Source organism: Macaca mulatta, chromosome 7 (genome assembly GCF_049350105.2).
Source record: "Macaca mulatta isolate MMU2019108-1 chromosome 7, T2T-MMU8v2.0, whole genome shotgun sequence".
NCBI lineage: Eukaryota > Metazoa > Chordata > Mammalia > Primates > Cercopithecidae > Macaca > Macaca mulatta.
Genome location: NC_133412.1, coordinates 156,205,365 through 156,214,172, shown reverse-complemented (window position 1 = coordinate 156,214,172; position 8,808 = coordinate 156,205,365). Strand labels below are relative to the sequence as shown.

Here is an 8,808-nt window from a genome sequence, read left to right as displayed (position 1 = left end):
ATAATACTTATTTATAAAGCAAATGGGCTAGTTGTTTGAGAAATGAATAGTAAGTATGAAATACAATGACTGAATAGAATGCATTTTCAAACTCGGGAAGATCAGAACCAAACATACAAATATTAAACAATATAAAATTCAGAAAATAATGTGGAAGAATCATGTATTGCTTATTATCTTTCTCAGTTCATTAAAACATGATTCATCAAGAACAAAGTAGGAAGTGAGAACAGCTCCTCAGAAACACGATTATCAATTCATGTATCTTAACATCTGATTGTAAAAGTTGAGTCATTCTTTTGGAGAACATTGAAGAGAGTCTTCATCTTCTGCTACTCAACGTGTGGTTCACGAACCAGTTACATTGGCATCAGATGGCAGTTTGTTGGAAATGCTGAATCTCAGATCCCGTTCCATAACCACTGAGTCAGAATTGCATTTCAGCAAATTCCCAGATAACTTGTGTGCACCTTAAACACACTGGATAATCCAAACTACATAATACTATCTTGATTTTACCTAAACTAAATCACTTACCATATATACCTGTGCATATTTGACTTTTTCTCAGTGATGTATCGCAAACTTACCACATGACAGACCTGTGTTAGGAACTTAATAAATAATTGCTGACTAGTTACTGGAATAGCTTGCTAGGATAATCTGTTCCTTTCATCCATTGACTGGTATTGACTCTATATGTATTTTATGATTTATTTTTACACAGCCACAGAATTCCTCTGTATTGTGAAAAGAAATATTTAGAAAATTAGTGGAGAATACATGCAGCTATCATTTATTCCTCATTATTGCCACTTTTTGAGGCTGATTTAGAAATACTTGACTTCTTTCTAGTCTCGGGCATGCAGTACAATAATTATTTTCAAGTATTACATTTGTGTCACAACCCAGGGACCAAAGCTAGGGCAAATTTAGTATCAAGTACAAATGTTTAAGAATGACTACAAATACCAAAGATAATCTTTTGCAGTTTTCTCAAATGAATCATTGGATTTAATTTCCATTATAATAAATCATTCAAGTTGAATAGTGTTACACTTCTTAAAATAAAGCAAGCCTCTGACCTTTTGACTATCAAATGATTTTATATTTAGTAACTTTAATTAAGGAAATTAAATTCATTTAAGCAAAATTTTGAAGGAAAATTGTTCAACTTAATGACATTCAAATCTTACTAATATCCAGCCTGGGGATCGCTGAGATTCAATATCCAAAAGATACATTAGCCTATCTCCTGCCAGTTCAATGTCATTACATATAACATATAATTTAAGTATTTTTCACATCCTCTCCTTTTATAATGTCTTGACTAAAAAGGTTTCTGGCAAGTACAACCTTTTTCATGACTGACCTTCTAAGGCTAGTTATGTATAACCAGCATACAAATCAAACTGAACATTGATTACGATATTAATATTCTCACAGAGTCATATGAATTCACAATTCTCCTCCTTCCTAGGTTAGGGGCAGTTCACACATTCATCACACTTATTTTAGGCTTCACATTTATTTAGGCTTCCTACGTATTTGTTGTAAAAACTGACATCTTAGCTGTTTTCTCATGGAACCATAGAATTTCTGAATGAAAGAAGTCTAAAGAAAATCTAGGCAAACACCTTTATTTTATATCAGGAAATTGTGATCTAGAGATAAAACTCAATGGCATGTGCCCAACACGTTGTCCGTAGTCAAGCTGAGATTGAAAGAAAACAATAACCTACAGATAAATATAATGCCTTTCCTTTTACATATATGATGCTTTTATTATAAATAATTTGATTGTTGGATTTCTTCTAATTAAGTACTTTTTAGTTTTTCCCATCATTATTTTGTTATACATTCTGAATAAAAATGACAGTCAAGAAGGTTCTGTGTGACCATTTCAGCCAAGGAAACTGGAGATAAAGACTAAAGACTCAGACTGGGAGGATTCCAGAATGGCAGAGAGAGAAACATGAAAATCTCTTTCCAAAACTTAATGACAAAACCTGATGAAGTTATCAAAACCAGGTCGGTAAATTGAGGCAAACAACAAACTGAAAGTCCTTTATTCAAGACACATCACTGAACTCCAGGTAAGAATAATGGGAGGGAGTCTGCAGTTCATCAGTGGGGGCTTCCTACTCTTAATCTACCCTCCCCACCAACCTTCACATTGCAAAAAGCAACAGAATTTGCTGCTGGAAGGGGCAGACTGAATGAAAGTGGAACAGAAAAAAAATCCATACTCCTGGGCATTGGAAACTGTAGGAATATCAATGAAGGATGAATGGAAAAGGCCAATGTTGCAGTTAGCACTTCCTTGTTTTCTGGGACCACAGCATTTTCAAGGCTCATCTTGCACTTTTCTTTCCTCAACAGAAAGTCAGCCATTTCTCCAAGGAGCTCTGGGTTCTTCTACGGGAGGGTAAGCCTTTAGAAAACAAAATCTGGAAGTTAGGTGTGCTCTCTGGTTGTTTGGGTGACAATGCCAGTCTAGTACCCTTGTCCTAGTCAGTTATTCAATATTTTGCCTGGAGGCTTTTGTGAAATTAAATAGTTTTATAAGTCTTAGATTTGATTATTGTTGCTTAATTTTGCACAAATACTCACATTCCCTTTTAATATATTCACTTAGGCCTTTTGGGGAGTTGTCTTGGATTATAGATTTAAATATTTGTTTTTTAGGGCCTCTGATTATTTGTGTTGTTATTATTTTATTAGCCTTCCATTTTTACCACTTTATCTCTGACTTTTTCACCTCTTTTTTAACCTCTGTTTATTTTTATGGTGTTAACTTTCCTTAAAGGCTTACTCAATTTTCATTCAAATCCATTTACCTTGGACTTTTTGTAAATTATTCTTCATGTTGAAGATGATTATGTTCCTGTCTTCCAACCAACCTTCTTTCAATCAACATTTTAAAAAATATTTATTTCTTTTTTTAAAAAAATTTGAATTTGTAATTGATGGTTTCTAATTTTCCCAAATACTATTCTGGATATACTCAAATCAGTTTAAATATACTAAACTTAGTTTGGATGGATGAATGTTATCAGCTAAGGCATGTTTGTTCCATGTTTTCTGAAATCTTCTTGTAAGTTTTAATGATATTATTAATTTTTGTCTATTCGTTTTGTGGATTTGGAATGTTTACATGATTCTTAATTCAATAATTGTTTTTTTCTTTAGTGTCCTAATATATAAAATTTGCTTCTTTTTTTTTTTTTTCACCATCCAACTGCCAAGTGATACTTATTCATACCATTTAACAGTTTTCTCCCCTAGTGGTTATACTTTTCAAAGATGGGCTTCTCAAACAGCATGTGTTTTTAAGTACTCTGATCTACCAGGATACTTTTTCAATATTTGCATACAAACGGTGGAGGTACTTTTTATGGAGCAGTAACGCGCCATATTTGAGAAAAACTACTATGTCCTCTTTTCCATCTTTCATGGAGTTTTTCTTGGACTAACCTTGTTCATGTCAAAGACTTGTGGCAAAAGTGTGAGATATTGCTTCTTGGTATTTCGTGTTTTACTTCTTTTTTTTAATATGCAGATAATTTAAAATTTGAACTATTTCTTTGTCTTCAGGCATGCTGAAAGAATGTTGTTTTGGTATTTTTGTGTATCCTTGATACTCTGTTTTAAATTTTAAATAGTATTTGGGAGCATGGGTTTAAACTGCTGCCATTATTTTTGGTTCCCTGGGAGGTATCTTGTTTATGATATACATTACTAGAAATAAGGGTGAATATTATTACTAGTATTATTTATTACTGCTTCCTTCAATAGTGTATTATTTTCAGATATATAATTATATACCAAATGTATATGTAATTATATACATTAATTTAAATATATTTAAAATTATATTATATATTATAAAATAAATATATTTAAGTAATAAAAAAGTATTTAAGTAATAAGAAAATAATATAATTTTCTTATTTGATTTCTAAATTTTTAGAATAACTACTCATGAATTAGTGATACATGACATTTGTTTAGATCTGTCTTGAACTTAGCTACTATGTATGTTATGTTATTATTTGTCTATCTTAACAAACTGTTACTAGTCCTAAAAATAATTATTCCACCTTTAAATCTGGCCTTTCTTACTGGAATTATGATAAGTTTACAGACTAAACTTACAAACTAAAACTTCTGTAGTTTTAGTTTCTTTTAGTTTCTTTCTTTTAGTTTACAGACTAAAATTTTTCACTTTCAATTTCTTGTATTAATACTTTTGTTTAAAAATATATACGCTTCCTGTTTTTCCTTTCTATATTAATATTTAGAAACTGAAAATTTCTAATATATCTTATGCTTTATTTATATGAAGTTAAATAATTGGTTTGATTTTAATATCTCTCTTTCATAGTACAGCAATTTATAAACCCTTTGAGGTTAGTTATTTTTAGAAGATAATATATGCCATACTGTCTACAAACCATCCTGGGAAATAATTCGTAGTACCTAATTTGATAAAACCCTAATTTCTGAAAGCACCGTGGTTAGTTCTGTCTTGGGTATATAAAGATAAATAAAACCTTTTTCTACCTTCAAGGCTACAGAATAGTCACATAAACAATGCTTTAGGTGGATGAGAGAAAAAAATTACATGAAAATTAAGAGATTTTTAAAAAGTTCTCTGTAAACTCCAATAACTAATTTTGACAAAGTAGATAACTTGAAGCTTCAAGATAGTGGACCAAGAAAACACGGGGCATTAGCAGACTAGAGAGTGAGCAAACGCCAAACAGGAGTGAAACACACGGATTTAAAAATATATAATTAATTCAGACCAAAAAAAAAAAAAAATGGCCTGAATGACTCAAATATCAGGTAGCTGTTGTCCAATTGTGGAGGATATTAGAGGTCATGCAAGGAAGTTTAAATTTTGCTTAAAAAAACTTTATTGAGTTATGATGGATGTACGAAACTCTACATATTTAATGTACAAACCTTGATGAATTTGTAGATAAGTGTATACCCACGGAACCATCACAACAATCTACACTATAAACCTATTCATCGCCTCCAAAAGTTTCTTCTGCCCTCCTTATTACATTTTTGTGATAGGACATGTAACATAAGATTGACCCTCAGTGAACTTTTAAGTATACAGTACAACATTGTTAAGTACAGACATTATGCTGTACCGCATATCTCTAGGACTTATTCATCTTGCATATCTGAAAGTTTGTACTCTTTGACTAATACCTATTCATTCCCTGCCAACTCCTGGGAACCACCATTCGACTCTCTGTTTCTTTGAGTTCAACTAGCTTAGATTCCTCAAACAAATGGGGTCACGGAGAATGTGTCCTTCTCTGTGTAGCTTATTTCACTTAGCATAACCTCCTCCAGGTTCATCATGTTGCCACAGATGGAAGGATTTCCTTCTTTTTTATAAGACTGAATAGTAGTCTATTGTATGTATATCCAACATTTTCTTTACCCATTCATCTGTAGATGGAAATTTAGGTTGTTTCCACATCTTGGCTATTGTGAATACTGCTGCAATTAATTCAGTAGTGCAGATATCTATCTAGTTGAGAACCTGATTTTAATTCCTTTGGATATATACCCAGAATTGGGATTGCTGGATCATAGGGTAGTCTTATTTTTAATTTTTTGAGAAACTTCCGTGCTGTTTTCTACAATGGCTGTATTAGTATGAGTTCCTGCTAACAGGATGCAATGGCTCCCGTTCTTTACATGCTCATCAACACTATTATCTTTTGTTGTATCTTTTTTTGATAACAGCAATTCTAACAGATGGGCAGTGATCTTGTTGTTTTGATTTGCAATTCTCAAACGATTGGTGATGTTGGGCACCTTTTTAGATACTTGTAATAAATTTTACTTATTTGACAGTTGAGAATTTCAAATAAAGGTTAATTTTGTTCTTACATTTTATGAAGATCAGTTTGTTGCCAGTGTAGAGAGAAATTCAGAAGAAAAAGAGGCAAGGGAGTCAGGAAGTTTTACCATAATGCAGACAAGAGTAAATGAGCACTGCATTATAAGCATTGGTTATATTATTCCTCCTGAAATACATTGCTCTTAAACATTTAATGTAAGTTGAAGGTCACATTATAATTCAAATATTTTAAAAAATTATAAAATATACTTACTTCAGAAATGTAATTTTACATATTAATTGACAACCATAATGTGTGTGTATTTTCGCAATTTACTGTACTAATTATAAGGTATCTTCTCAAATCTTAATCATAAATGTGTTTTTTTAATCCATCATGCCTAGTAATATAAACATAAAGGAAATTAAAATCACAACATTGAGAGAGTAACCTTGGAAATAAGGACAGTGTGAAAAAAATAGTTTTATTATATATATTTCAGTCATTTTATTAGAAAATCTATCTTTGTTTTAAAAAGTAACTAACCATCTTATATTGACCACTATAATCAAGATTGAAAAATATATTATATATTTTCAACTTGTCACTCAAGTTTGACATAACAATGCATACAAATAAAACATTAAATTATGTTAATATGTGGAGATATTTAGGATTTTCATACAAAAGATGCTCATGTATTTTACATAAAATTATACAATAAATTAGCATGCACAATTGATAATGGGGACAGTGATTAAATTATGTTTAAATTTATAATACAAGATGAATAAATCATTCATCACCCATCTGGTGAATGTTTCAAATGTGGTCATAATCAGCATGCCCCTATGCCTCTTTAAGACAACAAGACTACATACATTTCAAGAACGTAGTATGCCATAGAGGCTTCAAGTCTCAGTTCTACTATGATACCACCTGGCTTTATCAATTACTAACTTTGTGCCTAATGACAAGTTAGTTAACCTGTCTGTGGCTTAGTATTTTTAGCTATAAAATGGGACAAAAATAAAAATCTTATTTGAGGTAATGATTAAACAAAATGAATTATGTAAGACCCTTAGATTCATGCCAGACACAGAGATTAGCAATTATGAAAGTTAAGTAGAACACCTAGGAGAAAAGAGAGTGCTCATGTACCTATGGAATCATGTATTTGCAGATTCAAAACTGAAGGCATTTCTTCCACACCAGAACCTGCATTTACTTATGGGTTTTGGAATTTTCTTCTGAGTATTCTTTTTCTTTCCTTTTGCTCTTTAAAATGTAGTTATTCTGTAACCGTAAGAATTTTCAATGAAAATTAGTTAAACTGGGTGTTTTTCCTCATTGATTTAGATGCTCTAATTACTGAAGATAAAAAGGCATTAAATGTAAGTCTTAAGCTGAATTATAGTGTAGCAAAATACAGCCTATACTGTATTACTTTGCCATTTATTTAGCAGCTGTTGTGCAGTTATTCTGTAATTAGAATTTTTAATGCTTAAATTATTTGGTTACCATGCACTCTGAAAACAAGTTAGGCTGAAGAGGGTACAATATTAGAAAGGAAATCCCACTTAAAAGGTATTGATTACCAACTCCCCCAAAAAGCTCACTTTATTAGGCCACTGTGTAGTAATGGAGAACACCAACTTAGAAGAGTGTTTGTAGTATTTCAAAGTGAGAAAATTAGAGAAGGGTGTATATGGGATATTAGAACCTGAGCTGAATAAGGTGTGTCTTGAAAAGTGGGGAAGTGGTTGGATTTGAGAAAGATTAGTTGGTGGATAAAATACTGCTTGGTCATAGTATGTTTTAAGGCAGGACCAGTGAAGTCACCTGTCCCAGAATTGTTTAACTCATGGACAGTGAATTATTTCATCTTCAAAAGGAAGCCTATAATTTATAGAAAGAGTCAGAGAAAAGATTCATCTGGGATAAATCCACAATGGTCATATAGGATGGACACATCCTGGCATTGTGCAAGGCACAATTCACTTATATAATGTAAGTGGTGACATCAAAGCTGAAGAGCCAGAGAAGGTCTAAAAAGACAAATCCATGGGAGCAGACAGGCAAAAATAGCAGGACAATAAAAGAAGCTATAGGATGTTAGAAGAGTTTAGGTGGAGCACGTTTGTCAGGAAAAATTCTAAATATCAAATATTTAGTGTAAGAGTATATGGAATAACTATGTCATAAATTTGTCTCCAAAAGCATTTAGCGGAGTGTCCAATATAGATTATGTACTAAATAAATGCTTACTGATTAATTGATTGAAAAGTAGTTATTTAAAGATAAATTTTCTCTCTCACACACACACAAACAGTATGAATGTATACAGTTTTACTATGGTTCTTTGCCAATGCAGGTGATTTAGATAGCTATTCTCTTCAAAATAGCCTCCATTCTTTCTGATAGTTCTCCCATAAGAAAGGACAACCCAAGAGATGGAACCCAAATTTGAAATCGAATTGATTATGTCAAAAGTCCTGCTTGCTCTATTTTCCCTGTAAGAACATCCTACAAGTCAATTTGAATATAGGGAGAAAATTAAAACATAAAAATGTATCAAAGCTACTGTAATCAGAATTACTATACCTGAATGCAATCAAGTGTTGATTGATGCAAGCGTTCTTTTCCATTTCTAGAAGTTTCAGTGATATAAAGATAGTTATATGTCAGTTATTGGAAAATGAGAAAATTTTAAATAGGAGAAAATATTTCATAAACAATTCATTCAATAGATGGTTTTGTAATGAAGTAACATTCCTTATGGCTAGTTAGGGTTATTTTCTCATTTAGTTGAACTGGGTGTTATTTCCTCATTCATTTAAACATTCTAAGTACTGAAGATAAAAAGATGCCTTAAATGTAAGTCTTAACCTGAATTACAGTGTAGCAAAATACAGCCTATGCTGTATTATTTTGT

The 8,808-nt window shown here is 31.7% G+C and overlaps 1 long non-coding RNA gene across 1 annotated transcript; it reads right to left on the bottom strand.

The window, feature by feature from the left end:
* Nucleotides 1–1,626: 1,626 nt before the first annotated feature.
* LOC106999509 (uncharacterized) lies at nucleotides 1,627–8,523 on the bottom strand. The gene is made up of 2 exons (XR_001446366.3): nucleotides 8,478–8,523; nucleotides 1,627–2,434 (listed from the first exon to the last, which is right to left on the bottom strand). It is a non-coding gene; the product is annotated as an uncharacterized LOC106999509 (long non-coding RNA).
* Nucleotides 8,524–8,808: the final 285 nt, after the last annotated feature.